Raw genomic sequence first — 20,915 nt, 5'->3', positions numbered from 1 at the left:
GAAAAACGACGCCGAAATACCTCCTTTGACTAACATTACTGCTGAAAATAAAAAAATCCAAGATTTAGTTTTTGTTAACGAAGATTCACAAACGGAATAAGACTAAGAAGATAACGTCACTGGATCAGAAGAAGATAACGTTGAAGAAAAACCCATAAAGAGATAAAAGAAAACGTACCTTTGCAGGGGAAGCAATCAACAACTATAATCGATTTGACTGTTCATCCACAAACTAAAACATCAGGAGCTAACATAGAAAAAGGAGTGGTAACACTTCGGCGATCAGAGCGATTAGCGCAAAAAACAGCAGAACTGCAAAATGATGCAAGAACGACCAAATCTCAACCTCGATACGATAACAAACAAAGAAGCTTTATCGGGTAACGACGCAATTGAATGGACAAAGCAATGACGGACGAAATCAATATTTTGAGAGACAACGAGACATGGACACTTGTAGCACGACCGTTAGGACGGAAAATCATTGGATCATAATGGATTTTTTGGAAGAAGTATAAACCAGACGGAACCTTTGAAAGGTACAGAACACGCCTCGTAGGTTTCACAAGTCAGCGGTTTTGATTACACAGTTATGAAAATGAACATTTTTGACTTTGCATGCACTTGCTGTGAAACGGAAATGGGTGATTCGACACATAGACATTTCAAGCGCTTATCTACGTGGCACAATAAAAGAAAATATATACATGCACCAACCAGATTTCTTTGTAGAAGAAGGAAAAGAAGACTGGGTATGTCATTTGCAAAAGAGTGTATATGGGTTGAAACAGTCCGGTCGTGAATGGAACAAGCATTTTGACGCGTTTCTCAAATCAGCAAACTTGACCAGGTCGAAGACAGACCCATGCATTTACTACAATCTCGACTATGGTATTATATTTCCTAAATAAGTTAAAAGCCGCTTTCGACATACATGACTTAGGCTTTGCAGAAAACGTGTTGTCCATTAGCATTACTAAAAACGAAGACGGATCATTATCATTAAGTCAGAAGATATACATTGGAAAATTGTTACAAACATTTGGAATGAACAACTTTAAAGGGATAAATACACCATTGGACGTCAGTATTAAACTGACCAAACCATCGGACGAAGAATGGGCAAATGAAGAAAGCAATAACGACAACGTCCCATACAGACAGGCAGTGGGTAGTATCCTAGACAAAATATGATTTGTCTTTTCCCGCCACATATCTTAGTCAATTCAATGAGCGATTTTCCAGAGAACACTGGACAAGAGTTAGTGTGAAGAAGTCCTTCGTTACATCCAAAAAAAAAGGACTATAAACTAGTGTTTAACCACAATTCAGAGGGCCTCAAGCCATACAGCGACACTGATTGCCGTGAAGGGACTACGTTGTGGTCGTGAGTAAGACATCTCAGGCGACGCTCGAAGAGTTGAGAGTTTTTCGTCCAGCGAGAAACATCGAAGATTCGTGGAGCGAAGCCATCTGGATGTTGATGACTATGTGACGGTTATTCTTGTCGACTAAAACGACTAAGTTAAAACCCGGATCAACACTTTCCGACTGATGAAATGACTTAGAGCATATTCGAGCTTTGTGGTTCAGTAGACCACCGAAAGGTGGTTCTGACAAACCTCAGAGACGAAGTTTTTGAAAAAGATTATCTCTCTGGGCGCGCTCCATGGTTTTGTACCAATAGACCACGTGACCTACGGGTCACGTGAATTTAATTTTTTATTATTAGGACCAATCATGGCTGAAGGTGGAGTTGTCCCCGACCAATGGTCAAAAGGGGTAACTAATTTAAAACCACCGGTAAACGCGCACAACACAAAACTTTGCTATTGACCGATATCTACGATGGCATTTAGGCAGGATGACATTGGCATCTCTAACCCCTGTGGCATCTTCTAAACTATCCTAACTAAGAATTTCCCCGTGCACACTAGAAAACCCCCAAAAATACAACCAATTATTTCAAAATACAATACAACACAAAATGTCAAAATTGCAGACTACTGGCGCCAGTGTCGGTTTCTCATCTACTAATACAAGAGTCACCGTAACTAGGCTGTCACTGGCACCGGACTGCTCCACTTAGAGATTACCTACGAGTTTTTGAATATAACGGGGTTCAATATAGTATAGCCGCCGTGGCGGCCGCGCCGAATGAATACAATGAAATAAAAGAGGGGGTCAAGATGACCTTGACTTTGCCCTTGGTCTTTTGGTACCCTTGGTATGGCATTTTATTTTAGGCACTGGACCGGCGACGGTCGGGCAATAAAGAAGGGATTAAGCTTGAGGGGAGCTCGGCGAACTGTCAATTATAGTGACGAGCGTGAAGTAAAGGAGGGCGTGAGATAAAAACTCCTTCTAGAATCGATTTCCAAATCTTGGTTAAAAACTAGAATTTCCAAGTTCGGTGTTTAATCCTAATTTTACGTTCTATACCAATTTTTACGTTACAACCCGTTCTAAGATTCGAAGCGTGTTACGAATTCGTGACCGAAAACTATGGTTGCGCTCCCTAACGGCGGCGGGCGGAACTACTCGTCGGAGGTCAAATTTAATGCACTGTGGAAGCCAGTGGCGTAGATAAGGCCCCCGCAGACCCCGCAGTGCGGGGTGGCCCCGGAGCTTTAGGGGCCCCCTAATTTCATATCAAAGTATATACTAGATACCGGATAAAATTCCGAATATTGTTTTGCGGGGGGGCCTCGCGGGTCTTAGCTACGCCTCTGGTGGAAGCTAGAAAGTTAGAAACTTAAGTAGACGCTTGACGTAATTAGAACCCTTATACGGTTCGGAACCGTTGCGTCAGCTAGACCCGTTTCGGTCGCGAATAGTTTCACAGCGATCAATAATGAGTTGTCGTAGGTCGTCAATGTTGCGGAGTTCAATCTGTGTACCAATATTCCAAGATATCTCCAGGACTAAAAGTTGGGTAACAAGGAGAAAAACGTCTTATGAGATAATTGAATGAATATTTCTACTAGCAAAAGCTCACTAAGCGTTCACATCTAGAAGTATGCTATCGTTAAGATTTAAAATCATGACAAGGTGATTTAAGTACCAAGACACAGTAAAACATTATTTTATTTGTTTTATGGTTTCTCAAAGGTTACATTTACTTCCAAAAGTACAAAAGCGGTTCGAAATGGCCCCATTGGCGTGTAGGCAAGCTTGGACGCGTCTTCGGGAAGATTCTCGAACACGACGAAAATTATTTCAAATTATGTCGCAGGCGTCAATTATGCGTTAACGTAGATCTTCAACGTCTCGAACTTGAGACTTGTATACCAAGTCTTTGATATGGCCCCAAAGATAAAAATCACATGGGTTTAAATCAGGAGATCTGGCTGGCCATGCAAAAGTTCCACCTCAACCTATCGACCTCTGATCTCTAACCGGAGGCTAAAATGAGGGGGTGCTCCGTCGTGCATAAACCACATTCGTTGTCTTACTGCTAGCGGTACGTCTTCATGTAGCTCTGGTAAAGTATCTTGTAGCAGGTCCCGTGGGTTGTATTTTTACAGTTCCTCTTAAGCGTCTGTTAACAATCGTGAACGTTTGTCGATTTGGAAGCTGTCTTTCAGGAAAGTGCTTCCACCGCATTCCCCTGAGCAAGTCCATACATAAGATGCATATCTGCATATTCTGCATTCGCAGGTTTAAGATACTAAATGTGAATTTAGTTATTGAGGCCCCTCAATTTATTGCAAATTCGAGCCGTCCAAAACAACTATTAGAACATGTGTTGTAGACTAAACTTGTAGACTAAAAACATTTTTTGTGGGTGACTTTTTAATGAGACCATCAATTACAGAAACATCCTACATTCAGTGTACTAGCATTTGGATAAAAAACACGAAGATGAGCTAGATACGTTCCAAAACGCCACACAAGATGTTAAATTTATACTAACTTATGGCATTAGAAGAATAAAAAAACGAAATTCCATAATTCCCTTTTTTTAATAGGCGTTTGTCACTTAGCAACATCTTGTTTTTGTTAAAACGTATTTCTACACGTAGCTTACTTCTTTAATTTAATAACGTACTTTTGATACTAGTTAGGTTTTTTAACGAAAACGATAAAAAACTAATTCTTAGTGAAAGGAAACAATAGGGTTCAAGGAATAATAGAAACTGCACATTTGGGCGTTTTTTGACGTTTTGGAGGTCAATTTTTGACGGTCAATTACTCGGATACGGTTCAATTTAGGAAAACGTTTCTTAGGGCCTTTTTCGCTCCTTGTTACCCAAAGAACACGCCTATAAATTTTTGACAGACTTTCTGAAACACCCTGTATTTAAAACTATCTTCCCACTAACTAGACTACAACTTAAGCTATTCGTAGAGTTCAAGAACTTTCAGTACGGTTTCCGTCATCTCCCTCACCTTAATTATTTTAAATTAGGAATTTACGCCTCGTAGTTATGCAATTGAAAACTTACTTATGTACAAAAATTGTTCGAAATTGAAATTTAAGTAGAAGTTCCGCAATTAATATTTAATATTGAAGAGATTGGAAAATTAAAATAAGTTAAACAACTATAGTGAGTTGCAGGCTAAGAAAGACAAAATATATAGTACAATCGGCGCAAGGATGCCTCAGATCGTTTCCGGTCATTCCACCGCGCGAAATTTGAATTTTGGCCATTTTACGGTCAAATTCGAATTTTGCTCTTTTTGTCGTCTTTTAGCGCCATCTAGAGACCGAAATTGGAATCTTTATTTTTTAATTTCATAATTGTGGTGGCGAGCAAATTTAATAGATAAGGCATTCCTATCATTCTTAAATATAAAATAGTATGTATAATTATTTATTTTTGTAAATTTATTTCTACGTCTTACCAATTAAATCGGCAGTTTCTTTTAAAATAGTTACCACGCTTTCTTGGGGGTAACGTTGTCTTAATGAGCTATAGACGTTTAAAATTATATGTTTCTCTTTACTTGTTAACAATAAACCTTTATCATGCTTTTTATAGTAACCTCTTGGGCTATTTAAAATATTTGGAGCTTCAATTATCGAACCTTATTTAGTTGCATTCAGTAATTAAACTCATGACAACATGAAATTAAAAAATAGATTCCAATTTCGGTTCCTAGATGGCGCGAAAAACCGATGAAACTCATGAAATTTGAAATTGACTGTAAAGTGGTCAAATTTAAATTACGCGCGGTCGACTGGCCGGAAATGGTCTGAGGTATCCTTGCGCCGACTGTACTATATATTTTGTCTTTCTTAGCCTGCAACTCACTATAGGCTAAGCGTTTGTACACACAAGCCTATTTTTCCATTTAAGTGGTTTTTCGCGATTTTCGACTTAAAATCTACAAAAAAAATTAAATTAAGACCGAAAATTGGTTGAAATTTAATATTTCTTGTTTTTATTCAGAGTAGGGCGTGTGGAACAATTCAGTTCGCTCGTCCAACTGATTAATCAAGGGTGAGATCTGTGCCAAGGCCACGCCAACAGGGATATACTTGGGGATAGCGACGGTTCAACACATTATCTGCCTCACAGACGCATGGGATTACATGACTACACCACTAAAACCGGCCTAGGCTAAGCTGCAAGGAAAATAATTCAGTTTCCATTTAATATTGCGCCTTTTATTACAAATCATTCACTTTTGGGTTCAATAAAGTTTTGAGAACCCCCTGTTTTCTAGTCACGTAATTTAACTTTTCTGTATCTATTTCTAGCGCCCCCTTTAAAGTTTTCGTTATTAATTTTATTTTTATTTTACGTAGGCAAACAGGTGCGCCCTCTTTATCTCTTCCGCTATAATAGTTTATCAGCTTATCTTATATTTTCTTATACGAAAAAAGGTAAAGTTAACACTCCTAATTTCTATATAAAGACAAGTCAACCCAAGAAAAAGGGTTATGTTATTATAAAAAACCTTTGAAGCAAAATGTGAGACAGTACGTGATCTGGCTTTCGTTAAGTGTGGTGAAAAATCAATGTCCGAAGCGTACAACTACGTGAATTGTTTTCGTTTTGTTTTGTTTCATTATTCAAATGTTCGGATGACAATTTTTGTCAAGTGTATGAAAAACGTTGGGACATCAGGAAGAAGATGGTCTACTCAAATTTACAGTGAAGTACTTTTTTTGTTTCTGTCGTTAATTGTTTTTATGAACTCTAATGGCTTGCCCTAAGTCTAACTCTTACCAGGCGAACTTCAACCCCTTAAGTTAGTGGTTGAAATCCCATTCCACCATGGACCAAGAATCTAAGGGGCCTAGCTGTTCAGGATTTAAAAAGCGCGCGTTAATGCTGGGAATAGAAAAAACAAGGGTAATTTTAGTTCAATGTGGACAAACTTGGAGTCACTGAAATCGATTTCCGACTTAGTTTCGTAGAGAAGCTGGAGAGGTCACGTTCAATTTTGACAAAAAGGCGCCGTTGTGGTCGGTTAAGGGGGAAGACTACAGTGGCCATTGTCAACTTTCGCTCTATTTCAAGTTGATATCTTTTAAATTTGTATTATAGCTTATAAAATTAATATTTCAGTGTAAAACAGCCTCTTGTTTAGTGACTAAAATAATTTTTACACTTTGAAATTTAAAAGTAATTAAGTTATTACGTTTTAATTCGGACCTCCGGAGCTTAACAAGTTGGGCAAGCGCCCAAACTACCCTTTAGTTAGGACCTTATATCTCGTTAACTATTAATATTAGAATTATGAAAATTATTTTAAGCACTAGAGGAAGGTTCAGCCTTATAAGAAAAATATAATTCAATTATGTAATGGTTAAAACAGAAACGTTCAGCTTGAACGAAAAAGAGGCTTTTATTGTATTCTTCCCCCTTAAATGATGAGGCTTAGTAACTTTTAGTGGTAATTAATCATTGTGTTAAGTGAAAATAACCAGTAAGCCGCATATGGCGAGGTTTTTGTTTTATCAAATTCACTCGAATCCATTTTATATCACAACTTAATTAATTTAAGCCTAATATAACTGCAGATAACAAGGGTGGGGCTGTTTATGCGTAGAAATTTCGCTCTCCAGGTGACCTACAAATCGTAAAAGTCCGGTGGCGTTAAGTTGAGGGTTGTGAACCTAGTTTGGAATCTTTGGCTACTGGTTCTGTTTTTTAGACTGAGAATTTCCGAAAGGTACGCTTTTCGTTGTGCACAAGATACCCAATATTTGTCTGCACCAGAAATTTCTTCGGCTGATAAAGGCCCTTTAAGTTTTTCCTTTTGCCTCAGGTTTTACAAATCCGTTATTCGGTATACCCTTAGAAATGACTCCTTGGGAAAGTCTGCAGCGATTACTAATTGCGCATATATAACGAGGGGCTAACCACTTAATTAAATTCTGTACACCGATTACAGCGAGTACAGCCTTTGGGTAGTGCTCAATCTGTAATCGATTACTTAATCACTTTAGTACAGTCAAAGTTATGGCCTTGTACACAGATTACGAATAGTGGTCAGCCCCTTGAAATTTAACTGGGTGATGTCCTCGCTCAATGGTTTCTCTATCTAAAGCATCCTCATTTATCTTGAATTTCGGAGGTTCTTTCCCATGAACTCTCTTAACCAGCCTGGTTGGACGGTCTGCCGTATTCTCCTTGCCCGGGCAGTGGTTCCAACAATTAGTGCCTATTGGCATATGAATTTCCCTGATTCGATTTGCATCAAAAGGTTTTATTATCGTTTACTGGGCGCCTTATCCAATACAGCGTGATATACATCTTAACTGCAGCTGCTGGGGTTAAGGAGAAAATTCCCAATAAGTGTTTTACGAGTTTCGCTCCGAGGACCGCTCCCATGGGCTCGAGGTTTATCTTTCTGAATTTTCTCGTCTTTGACGAGATCATCTGGTTTTGGGGCGACGCGAGCCTTGCATGCTACGAAGGAAGTTTTAATTGGCCCTCGTCATCGGTGTAACTCAAATAGACCACCTTGAATTGAAGCGTCTACGAAGCAATGAAGTTCCGTACCTTCGCGGCTCGTATCTGACCATCGCTAGAAGCTCTTCGCACCATTCGGAGAATGATTAAACTGTGTCTTCAGGAGGCTCTAGTCTCCACAGTGATTGGAAGAGGAATTTGGTTCTTCATCGTAAAGGATGACTGGAACCCACTGGGATCAAAAATTGATGCGACAACTTTTATTACCCAACGCTTAGTTTCGTTTCTCTTTAGCGCAACCTCGTTTACGGCGCTTCCGGCCTTCCGTCTATAAATAAATGGTATCGCTCTTCGCTCCATGATAGGACTAGTACTTAACAGGATGCGGGGGGTTTAACTTCGTTTCGTTGCGCTGAATTCGGCTCTAATATTTCTTTAACCTCGACGCTGTTGCAGCGCCATTTTCGGAGATGAATGCCAGCATCTTGAAGGATCTTTGATGTTTCTCTGGCCAGCTTTATCGCTTCATGAACGTCATGCTAGCCAGTCAAAATTGTAGCCTTTGGTTTTAAATTTTACAGTCGCCGCCACAGGGATGGAGATGATGTGACTCCAATGGGCACCCGATTTAATCGATACGTCGCTTGTCAATATCTGCATTGGGATTCCACGTGTAATTTACCCAAAGGAAACGCAGAGCGTCTCGATCCTTTTCCGCTACTCCGATTTGGTGGAAAGACTTCTTAAAGTCTGTTGCTATCCCTTCCATAAACTGCAGCCTGGTCTGGTTCATCCTTGGATGTTACCCGACCCTCTTAAACAGCGCAACGCAATGCACGCCGTAATGCAAGGCTTTCGAAGAAGGAGGTTCAGTCACCCTCGGGTGACAAAGAAACCTCTTAATTTAAGAGGTTCAGGGTCTTCCCAATCTGCGCCCAAAAAGGCCATTGTAAAAGATGGCTTTCCGAACCAGCATATCACAGAGGAGGAAATGGGTGCCGCCCAGTGTGATATTCTGGAGAGAGTGGATGGGACACCTTCAGGTGAACCTCTACCTCTCATCAGGATTTTCACCTGGCCGTAGGAGCCATTACCTACCTATGTGGGGATGCCCCAACTGGGGAATGGTTTAGGAAGGCCTTTGACCAAAATGACCGTGTTTTGGAAATTGGAGGGCACGAATATTTTAGTTCTAAAAGCCAGTGAACTACGGAAACCGTTCAAGGTCGTCTTCAGGACAAAGGATGTCTAGACGAAAAATCCAGAAATCCTCCTAAACAGGATGTACCTTTTCAACAATAAGCTCAATACGAGCCGTTGGAAAGTAGTCGCCTCTGTCTGTGACAAGAACTTAATCCGCTGGATTTTTCAGATGGATGAAGAATCTGTCACAGCCTTGGAGGAGGCAGGATTTTCTGCCTACACAGTTGTGGCAGGGTACTCGGCTACTGACGTGTCGGACTTCGATCTGGCATGAGAACTGCGTGATAGCCGGATGTTTCCGAGATCATGGTGGTGGAGAGATTAAACTGCATCACTGTAAGGCAGCCTCGGCAGTTCTCTGTCAAAGGTTTGCTGTGGAGAGACTAGATGTGGCTCTCATACAGGAGCCTTGGATCCATAATGGAAGAATCCAGGGACTCAAAAATGCAGGTACTGTATACTATGACAACAACCTTGAACTATGTCTTCAAGGTCATTTAAAATATATCTTGAGAACTATTAGAGATACAAAGTTGGTATCAATAAGAAAAGTGTTCCCCATCACATTTTAGGGGTATTTAACTTTGTTCCTTCCTTATGTGACCAATAACAAGTCGAAAGAATGTAGACAAAAACATGAAGGTCGTGATGAAAATAATGTACCAGAGACCAGGTTGAAGTGCTAATCACTTGAACAATACTCGTGTTAGAGTATCGAAATTTGCTAGACATACCCATCTGGTATGGCGTCTTTAGAATTTGTAAACTCGGATGACCTTTAACTCATAGTTCAGAGTCAATCAAAGTTTATCACGAGAACCAATTGATTTAGAGAAATGGTTCCAATTTGGAAGGTTTTCGTCATGGTGTTTTGCATCGGATAAAAGACATTTTGACTTAAAATTTCAATTTACACACTTTTTAAATTGGAACCATTTCTCTAAATCCATTGGTTCTCGAGATAAACTTTGAATGACTTTAACTATGAGTTAAATTTCATCCGAGTTTTCAAATTCTAAAGACTTCCTATTAGATGAGTATGTCTAGCAAGTTTTGATACACTAGCATAAGTACTTTTCGAGTTAATAGCCCTTCAACCTGATCTCTGGTACATTATTTTCATCACTACCTTCATGTTATTGTTCAAAGCTATATGGACGTCAAATGTGACGGGGAGCACTTTTCTATTTGAAACCAACTTTTTATCTCGAATGGTTCTAGAGATAAATTTGAAATGACCTTGAATACATAAATGCACGTTCAATAAATGCTTAAACATATTTTGAGTTAACTAGTAATAGAGAGACGATAATTAACAGTATGCCTCGCTTTAATGATAGCAGCTAGGGAAGTGCCGAGATCATCGTTTTTACTGTTAGGGTATACATAACCCGAGTAAACATACAAACAGGATTCTGGGAGAGTGGCGTCACCTAGTGACAACGATTCGTACTAACAACACAGTCTTTCCCATTGGGCCCGTTGGGCCCTAGCCCAGGGCCCCGAGTTCAAGAGGGGCCCCCTCAAGCCTAATACAAAACTATTCAATATTAAAAATGATTTGAATTAGCCGTTCAACTGAAACATTTATCTAAGTAAGTTTAATAGTATTATGGATTTTTTTTTAAAGTGGACAGGTGACCAGTGATCCACATGGCGTAGAATAAATAAACTGGACCACGGCGAGTGCACGTCGTCTGCTACATTAGGATAGCGAGTTTTAACTCTTAACCGTTTTTAATAGCTTGAATTCTAGGGCTGTGCGAGTACTCGAACATTATCGATTACTTGGCATTTTTTGAAGTCGAGTACTCGAACATTATCGATTACTTGGCATTTTTTGAAGTCGAGTACTCGAACATTATCGATTACTTGGCATTTTTTGAAGTCGAGTACTCGAACATTATCGATTACTTGGCATTTTTTGAAGTCGAGTACTCGAACATTATCGATTACTTGGCATTTTTTGAAGTCGAGTACTCGAACATTTTCGATTACTTGGCATTTTTTGAAGTCGAGTACTCGAACATTATCGATTACTTGGCATTTTTTGAAGTCGAGTACTCGAACTGAACCTTGAATAAGTAATTGGAAAATACTCGTCGATTATCGAGTACCAAAAATTGCATAGTCGGATAACTCGATTAAGCTGCTGTAAGTTCAAAGATGGTTTTTGCAACTTTTTGGGGTGAAAATCAGTGGCGTAACTAGGGACCCGCAGAGCCCGCGGGGGGGGGGGCCCATGACATTTTCACAAAATAGGGGGCCCTTTCGTCTTAAGAATTAATTTTTTGCTACGAAAATTGTACTAACGCTTGATAACCAATAAAAAGTTTTTTTTTTATAAAGGGCCCTTTTGATATCCTGCGGGGGGGGGGGTAAACGTTGTCGTTACGCCACTGGTGAAAATAATAAACGGTACCTACAAGACGTAGAAACAACAAATGCTTTGAATGACCTTGGGGATGGATCACGGTTTTTAATACGTACTGCGCCTGCGCAGTTTTCTTCAAACAATATTATTAAGTTTTAATTTCTGATGTCGGCTGGCGTTAGAACTTAGGAGTCTTAACTTCCTAAGCAATATACGGACAGACGGTACATTAATAATTTTAAAAAATGTATATTGTTATTTTACTATTAATTACTACAATTAGGCTAGTAGGCTAGTATACTAGTCTTTTATATCCCACTTCAATATTACTCGACTTGAATACTCGATGAAAAATTTCGTACTAGATACCCGACTCGATTGCCTAAAACCACTACTCGCGCAGCCCTAGTGAATTCGAATTGGAATGTACTAACATGCCGCAGCCGCCGTTACACAGGCCTTCAAATCCAAAGACTAATAATATAACATTTGGACCTACCAATTTAAAAATATTTACCTCGAACTAATTAAGTGGTCCAGTGGACAACAAACCCCCCTCCGATTAAATTAATAAACTGGTCCGGGCAATTTTTAAACTGGTCATTTGCCCACTGCCACCGCCTTATTTCCCACGCTGATTATGGAACCGATTTGTGTGGTCCTGGGATTTAAAGAGTTTGTTTTTATAAACTTTCAAAAGAATGTAATAACTTAAGTCGGTAACGTCTGCTATCATACACAAATATTTTTACATAGTTTGAGTACTATGGGATAATTGTTTTTCTCCGATGCGTTTCATGAATGGTTATTAATTTTTAAATATAAAAGTTTATAAGAATTATTTTGGTTTTTAACTGTTCTACAGTTATTTATTTCAATTCCTAGGTGCTAGGCCGACTTTGTTGCTTGTGAGGCCTATGCCATCGTTTCAGTCTCAATGCGTTTAATTAAACTGTATTTCATAAAATGGGGTCTAGGGAGAGCTATAGGTAAGCTCGATGTTGGAAAATTTGCTGTAAATTATTAGCCCATAGCCGTTGGGAAAATTCGGAGTACAGAAAATTTTCTGTAACGAAAATTCGGCACCGAAGAGATATTGGGAATATCTTAAACACATTGCCCCTTCTCTGGAGCTTAGGCTGATTAATTTGAAAACTTCTGTTACATCTTTAAGGAAGTAAAATCAGGTAAGGTGACTGAGATAAATATTACTAAAAATACTTGTATTGTAAAAGTTATAGATAAGTTGTTTTAGAAGATGTTGTTTTATTTTATAGAGTATATAATATACGAATATATTTTATTCGTAGCTTTGGCTATGGCCGCCATTTTGTGCGGGATTTTTTCTCTATGGGAAAAAGCATAGGTGACGCCGTGTAACGTGATACTGAAATCACTGTATACACCGAACTTAACTAGAGGTGAATATTTTAGGAAAGTTCTAGTTTTAGGGGGTGCAGTTTAGAAGGTGAATTTGGTGGCCCCCACTACTTTTTACTATTCAACGGGGAGGGCTGGTGCTATTCCTAAAAACTAAGGGGGTACAATAACCCCCCCTTTTTACGCCACTCGAGGGGGCCCCCAAAATTTAAAGTGCCAGGGGCCCAACAGTATGTAAAGACGGCCCTGAACACAGCTACAACGGGAAGAAAGAAGTTCCGAGTAGCGCCGGGAGTAGTGGCGTACTCCTGTAATCGCAAGCGTCTGGGAGGCAGAGTTTGTGGATGGCCGTGTGAGGACGACCACTAATCCCCCAACGGATGGTTGTCATACTTCCGCCACGGGTTTCCCGTCCTATCCCCAAGTATCCCCCGTTGTCCCGGCCGTAACACATATCTCACACCTGATTAATCAGATGGACGAGCGGACTGAACTGTCCCAACTGTCCCAACCGTCACAATCGCTCATATCGAGCTCCAAAAAAAAAGTTCTGAGTAGCGTTCAGTACCGCTGGTGCAATCATATGGTTATCTTTGTAGAGCGAGGTTCAGAATGTGCTCACGATCGGCGATACAACTTGAGAGCTGCGGGCTAAGCCGGTTGAAATATTCTAGATAGATGAGCATAATCAAAATGTAACGGCACAGCTTTGGCTTACGCCTGAACAAGACGAGGAAACCAGGAGAATGCGTTCATTCCGAACACTGCAGGACATCACCGACGTCCTCCGCGAAAAGGAAGCGATAATAACTTCTATTCAATGACGAATACTCCAGCTCACGAGTCACGTATTTTATGTCCAAAAAATCATTGGTCATCGATCGCCTCAAAGAATTTCTTGCCTCCTGCAAGAGTCAGGAGCACACTGTTTGAGAGTTCGTAACGGGCAATGGTACGGAGTACGATATCGAAGAGTTCGGGATGACAGTGCGAGAGTAAATGAATCATCACCAAAATAGAACTGAGTTGCCGAGCGGGATAATCCACGATCATGAAGACTGGACATGCATCAGATTTATAGCCCGGTGTACCGGTAAGATTGAAACCACACCACCGGAGGTCTATCATCATTATGCCCTACGCCGGCGTCCACAAGCCCGGACAGGTGACAAATCCAGCATGGGTAGCAGTACCCCACTACTGATGGTCGCACCTTCGACGCAAGCCACTCAATCCAGCAGAAGGTGCAGCAACGGGTGGACCAATCCCCACTTCACACACAGCAGTGGGAATAAGAGCGGATGCTCTGGCAACGCCAGCCGACACCCTACCTAGAATGGTAGAGAGCCAAGCCCTTTGGAAGGAGCACCTAAAGGGGAACGGCGGGCACACGGCAGCCCGCATAACCCGGCACAGCTGGCACCGGATATCCCGGTGGAACCCCAAAAGGCCGGGAGATGGGTCCGCCGTGCCCTCATACGGAGGCCCGCAGCCGCACAGCAGGCAACGCAATCCGCCGAGACGGCCAGTTTGCCCGGCCCCTCACCGTTAGCCTGGGCTGAAGCCCAGTGACCAGCCCACACCGGACCGAAGTCGGAGGTGGAGATAGGACCATTTGGATGGAGCTAACATCTCCCAGTGCGCCACCACCCGTGCTGGGTTACAAGAGCCGGACCCCGACTCCCCGGTAAAGCCACCAGTTATTGCACACTCCGACCCCTCGTGGCCCGATCATGAAGACTGTCCGAACCATGCTGCACTCCAAATCGGTTTTACCACCAAAGAATTGGGCTGAAGTAGTCGACCCGACGACATATATCTTGAATCGCTCAGCACCAACAAGTATTCCTGGTAAGATGCCGTATGAATTGTGGTCCAAGGAGCCAAATCCATCGATTAAGCATCTCAGAGTCTTTGTGACGGAATGCTTCGTTCATATTTCCTAAAAGAAATTGAAGAAGCTGTCGAATGAGGAGCTCTGGTCAGTTACGAGGAAAACGGTGATGGATACCGTTTCTACGTTCTAAAGCGAAACGACGTCCTTCAATCCCTCGATGTCCAATTCAACCCCGAGAAATGCGTAATGAATTCATTACTTGATTCAAGTCAGGGTGAAGAGATGTCCGAAGCTACCAATTATGATTTCTCAGAAATAATATATGGTACAAATTACTCCAAGACAAACTATTTCCGATACAAACTACCCCAAACAAACTACTCCCGAGACAATCTATTCCCGAAACAAAATATCCTCGAGGTAAACTTCCCAAATATTAAATATTTTCTACTTTTAACTATTCTAGATTTAAAATAGCCAGGAGGTTAACTTCTACAAGTTTAACTATCCCCTAGAAAAGTAATCTCCGAGACACGCTATCCCCAATATTAACCGCCAGGACAAGTTGAAACAAAGTCAAACTATCACTGACAAGTGAGTGTCATGTTTTTAAAATCTCTCACTAGATGCCGTAACCTATCGGTGATATATATGCCTGCCTCATTTCTTTAGTATAAAAATATTTGTAGGGTCGACCCGGTCGAGACTCGCGTCTACGCGGGCCACCTAGCCGAACGACAAAGATGTGTATTTGTAAACAATATAATTATTAATGTTAAATAGTTGTTTTATAGTTCAATGAAATGTTCAATCACTGAGTAGTTACCAGACTACCAGGAAATATTAGTTTACTAGAACTAGTACATAATTTAATAGCTCATAACAAAGGCTAAATTTCAACATAACAGCGAAATAGCACTGACAATGTGAGATAAACTATCCCCATATACTATAAAGCCGCTATATGAAAGCAATGAATTAAATCTGTAATTCTTATAAGAACATTTTTGTACATTGGTGTTGTGAACCAGATTAAAACGTCAAGTCCATTTTTATAAATATCATTAGCTTCTTGATGCTATTTCCAGAGATACGTTGCCACTAGGTACGATTTCATCTTGTTCAAAGACAATGGAGATCCGCGGTCTCCCTGGCGGCAGCTGAAGTCGGCGAACGTTTGAGAAATTTATTCCATTTTAATATTTTAAATTTAGCGCATTAAAATCTCAATTGAATAATTAAATAATGGTATGTATCAAGGCAATGTTTTACAGAAAATTGTAAATTATTGGTGGATCTTAAAATTCATTTGCCGCTTGAAAATTAGGGCTGTGCGAGTACTCGAACATCATCGATTACTCGGCATTTTTTAGGTCGAGTAATCGAACCCGAATAAGTAATTGGAAAATAATCGTCGATTATCGAGTACCAAAAAATTGCGTAGTCGGGTTCTCGGTTACTCGAATAAGCTGCTTTAAGTTCAAAGAGAGGTTTTTGCAACTTTTTGGGGTGGCAATAATAAACGGTACCTACAAGACGTACGAACAACAAATGCTTTGAATGACCTTGGAGATGGATCACGGTTTTTAATATGTAGTGCGCCTGCGCGGTTTTTCTCCAAACAATATTATTAAGTTTTGGTTTCGAGTGTCACTTTGATATCTCTTCACGAGTTCGGATGTCGGCCGGCGTCAGGACTCAGGAGTCTAAACTTCCTAAACAATAATAATTTTTAAAAATGTATATTGTATTGTTATTTTACTATTAATTACTATAATTAGGCTAGTAGCCTAGTATACTAGTCTTTTATATCCTACGAGTCACTATAAGGTTACTAAAGTTGTGGAAACTGGTTAATTTAAATTAAAGGAGTATATTTCAGCATTGCAAGTTAGTTTATACTTGTTTTAATTTTAATTTCCTAATTACTTGAATAAAACCAGCTCTTAATCAAGTTCTCGATAACACAACTCGGTTAAAAATATTACTCGAGGTATTTTCTGAATAAGACTCGAATAAGAGAAAATTTCCCCTTAATCAAGTACTCAATTACTCGACTCGACTTCAATATTACTCGAATCGACTTCAATATTACTCAACTCGAATACTCGATGAAAAAAAATTCGTACCCATGTTAGGGTATAAAAGCAGGTAAATATGCATGCTATACCTCACAATGTAAAGGTACTGCGAAGCGCAAAAACGTAATTTTGAAATCAGTCAATTGTTTTCGTAAGCTGCGCGAAAATTTTGGGATTGGTACTACCTCTAAAAGATATATTATGCATTTTAGTAGGGCTGTGCGAGTACTCGAACATCATCGAGTACTCGGCCTTTTTGTGGTCGAGTTCTCGAACTCGACCTCGAATAACTAATTGGAGAATACTCGTCGATTACCGTGTGCCAAAAAATTTCATATTCGTGTACTCGATTACTTGAATAAGCTGCTCTCTAAACTCGTCGAGTATTTGTTTTTTGCTATCCACGTTGCTTCAAAGTTCAAAGAGGGGTTTTTATACCTTTTTGGCGGCAATAAACGGTACCTACAAAGTTGTGGAAACTGTGCTTCATTTAAATTAGAGGAATATTTTTCAGCATTGAAAGTTACTTTAAATACCTTTTAAATTTAATTTCATAATAACTTGAATAAAACCAGCTCCTAATCAAGTACTCGATAACCCGACTCGTTAAAAATATTACACGGGGTTTTTTTTAGTTACTCGACTCGAATAAGAGTAATTTTCCCTTTAATCAAGTATTACTCGACTCGACTTCAATATTACTCGACTCGTATACTCGATGAAAAAAAATGATACTCGACAACCGACTCAACTGCCTAAAAGACTTTTGTGCTTTTGACACGCGCAGTCGCATGATTTTTTTTTCTCGCGCCGTTTTTCAAATTTGGTTTTGAATTTCTCTTTTTTTTTAAGAGTTAGGCTTAGCTAATCTATATATGTTAGGCCTAGCATATTTATTTACAAGTATATTTCTTTAATTAAAGTTAGGGTTAGGGTATTTTGTTTGTGATACTTCTATGAATTGGTGGGAACTCCATTCGCTTTGCAAAAGTGATACACAAGTTAAATAAAATCTTTTGGAAGACTTCTTTTGGTGATCTTCGCCATGGTCAAGGACAAGGACAAGGACAAAAACAGTAGAGTCCAGGCGGACTCTGCTTCCAAGAGCTTCCAAACTCCATACATTAAACGTGATATTAGAGACAGTAGTATTGACTGGGTTAGTTGTAAAGCTTGTCGTCGATGGGTACTCTTCGAGAATACGCCGCTACTCAACCAAATCAAGCTCGAGGATATAAACGACTCAACTCCTTTTACCTGTAAGTTTTGTACCATCAAGCATACTCAATCTACGCTCCAGAAAGAATTCGATCTCCTGAAATCGGATAACGCATCCTTGCGCCACTCCGAACAATCTGCTAATAACAGGCTCCTCGCACTAGAAACTACTTTGCGCGGCACTAGTGATGAAATCTCCCGATGTAACTCCTCGGTGGTTGATCTCCAATCTAAATTTACTGCATTTGAAATTTCCAACAAGACTGAAATCAATAACCTATCAGTCTTGATCTCTGCCGAAACTACAAGTGTTAGGAATGAATTGGACTCTCGCCACGCAGCGTTGACTACATTACTTCACCAACAAGCCTCGTCTATCGCTGACGATGTTTTAAGCAAATTAACTCCTGTTCTAACTCAACGGGATTCAGACTCTTTTAAAAAACTGGAATCAACATTTTGCTCCGAGACCAAAGTGGCTGAAATGATTTCCAAGTCTTCATCCACGATTTCTGCCGCCATTGACACTGCCTGCAGTGAATCTGCCTCAGCCGTTTCGCGCTGGCACAACGTACTTCTCTTCGGATTCCCGGAATCCTCTTCCGCTGGTGATCATGCTGACGTCGCTAGCTTTCTCTCTCAGTGTGGTATTAATCGCTTCGTCCGGCTATACCGACTTGGTCGCACGATTCCACCAATTACTTCTCGGCCTCGCCCCATCAAGGTGGTATTGGAGCTCCCTCACCACAAGGAGAAAGTTTTTTCCTTCGTCCGCCAGCAGCACATGGCTGACAACTCGTATCCCTTCGCTGCCCGCTCTGATTTTACCCCAAATCAGCGTCGACGTTTCATCAAGGCCAAAGACGAACTGAACGCGAAGATCAACGCCGGCGAGCAGGGCTGGACTATTCGTAACTTCAATGTTGTAAAGTGGAACCAACCCTCGCTTCCCTTGCGTCCGCTTTCCAGTCTTGCCAACGGTGCGGTCCCAAAGGCGTCATTTTCTCATCATCCACCGCACTCTCATGGAGTTTCGTCGCCTCTTCGTGTTAGCTCCCAGAATTTCACGTTCCCTACTCTGCAGCCGGCACCTTTCCAACGTTTTCAGCCACCACCACTCCAGAACTCGCCAGGATCATTTCCTTACTACGGTGCCTCTTCATACAGTGCATGATGTTCCCCAACTCTCGTTGCTTCCGGAACTCCAGACAACTCAACTTTGAACTATCCCCTAGTTGCCTTTCGTCCTTCTCGACCCACCTACGTTAAATGTTTAACGGACCAACTGTCCACTTTATACCATCGGACCTCCGACGCTGTTTTAGGTTTGCCCCCTGATACTTCCCCTAGAGTCTCTAATGCTCTCTTTTGTAATGCTGGTGGTTTATCGGGTTATAAAATTGATGAACTGAACTCGCTGATCCTAAAATTTGGAATAACTCTTGTCGCTATTACCGAAACTTGGTGGAACAAAGACATTTCTCGCGCTGAACTAAACATACCAGGTTTCTCGCTATTTCGCCACGATCGTGTTAAAGACCCTATTGGGGGTGTTCGTCGCCCTCATGGAGGTGTTGCGCTGTTTATCCAAGAGTCTCTATTGGTTCGGCCTTTTAACTTTCATGATGTTGCTATTGACTGTTCAATGGGCACTGATCTCTATGGTGTCGAATCTGTCGCAGTCCAGGTCGTAACCTCCGATCTAACTATTGTTATTTGCGTTATATATCGTTCGAATAATGCTCATTATCACAACCACGCGTATGTTATTTCTTTAATCTCTGCTCTTTGTTCTCATTGTGACGCGAAGCGTTATAGTTTATTACTCTTAGGAGACTTTAATTATCCCTCTATAGACTGGCTTAATAATATTCCGCGTGTAGGTGCCTGTGCCCAAACGAAACTCTTTTTTGATTGTATAACTGATTCCTCCCTCTCCCAGTTTGTTAATTTCCCAACTAGATCTGGCGGTGCACTGTGTCGCGACAACACTCTTGATTTAATTTTTTCCTCTGACCCCGGTCTGGTTTCGAACACTTCTCTTTTTCCTCCTTTGGGTACTAGTGACCACGGTATTATTTTCTTCAATTTTGCCTCGCTTTGTATGGCTCCCACTTTTCGGCCTAAACCTAATTTTTACAAAGGGAACTATGACGCTTTTAATGACTTTCTTTCACGTATTGATTGGTCTCTGACGCTTTCCCGTGATTCCCTCGCTGACTCTTGGGTTGCCTTTAGTTCCCTCTTAACTGCCGGTATTTCATCCTTTATCCCATTTAGTAAGCCGAAGCAGCGTAATAATAACTCTAACCGCCGCTCTGCCTTAAGCAGAAAAGCTAAATCTATTGCCTGGTGTCGCCTAAATCAATCTAAAAAACGACACGCTTCCCAGTCAATTATCTCTGGACATGTTGCCTCTTATCGTAAGGCTCGCAACGGCCACACTAATCACTCGCGTAATTTGAGGAGAAAATCTGAGGCAGCTCTTTCCAGTCTCGTAAAGGTCAACCCTAAAGTTTTCTATTCTCACGTCAATCGATTTCGCGTTACTCGCCATAAAATAATTGAAATTAAAAAATCTGATGGCTCCTCTACGACTTCTTCCTTGGAGGCCGCCAATGTTTTTAATCAGTATTTTGCCTCTGCTATTCAACCTCTGCCCTATGTCCCGTCTCCTTCTTGCGCTGCCCCTCTCTCTACTTTTGACAAATTTACCTGTACGCCAGCTGATATTAGTCGTCTACTTGGGAAACTAAAAATTGACAAGTCTCCGGGCTCCGACGGTATTCATCCACTCTTATTACGCAATTGTGCCGCTTCCCTTGTTTTTCCCCTTTACCTTCTTATTTCATTCTCCTTCTCGAATTGTTCGTTGCCTCCTTCTTGGAAGGAGGCAAATGTCACTCCAATTCACAAAAAGGGTCCCCGCGATCTTCCATCTAACTTTCGCC

The sequence above is a fragment of the Leiobunum rupestre genome, chromosome 8, assembly GCF_980474605.1.
Source record: "Leiobunum rupestre chromosome 8, qqLeiRupe1.1.hap1, whole genome shotgun sequence".
NCBI classification, from domain to species: Eukaryota; Metazoa; Arthropoda; class Arachnida; order Opiliones; family Sclerosomatidae; genus Leiobunum; species Leiobunum rupestre.
The sequence above is the reverse complement of the archived record's forward strand: the minus strand, read 5'-3'. Positions refer to the sequence as shown.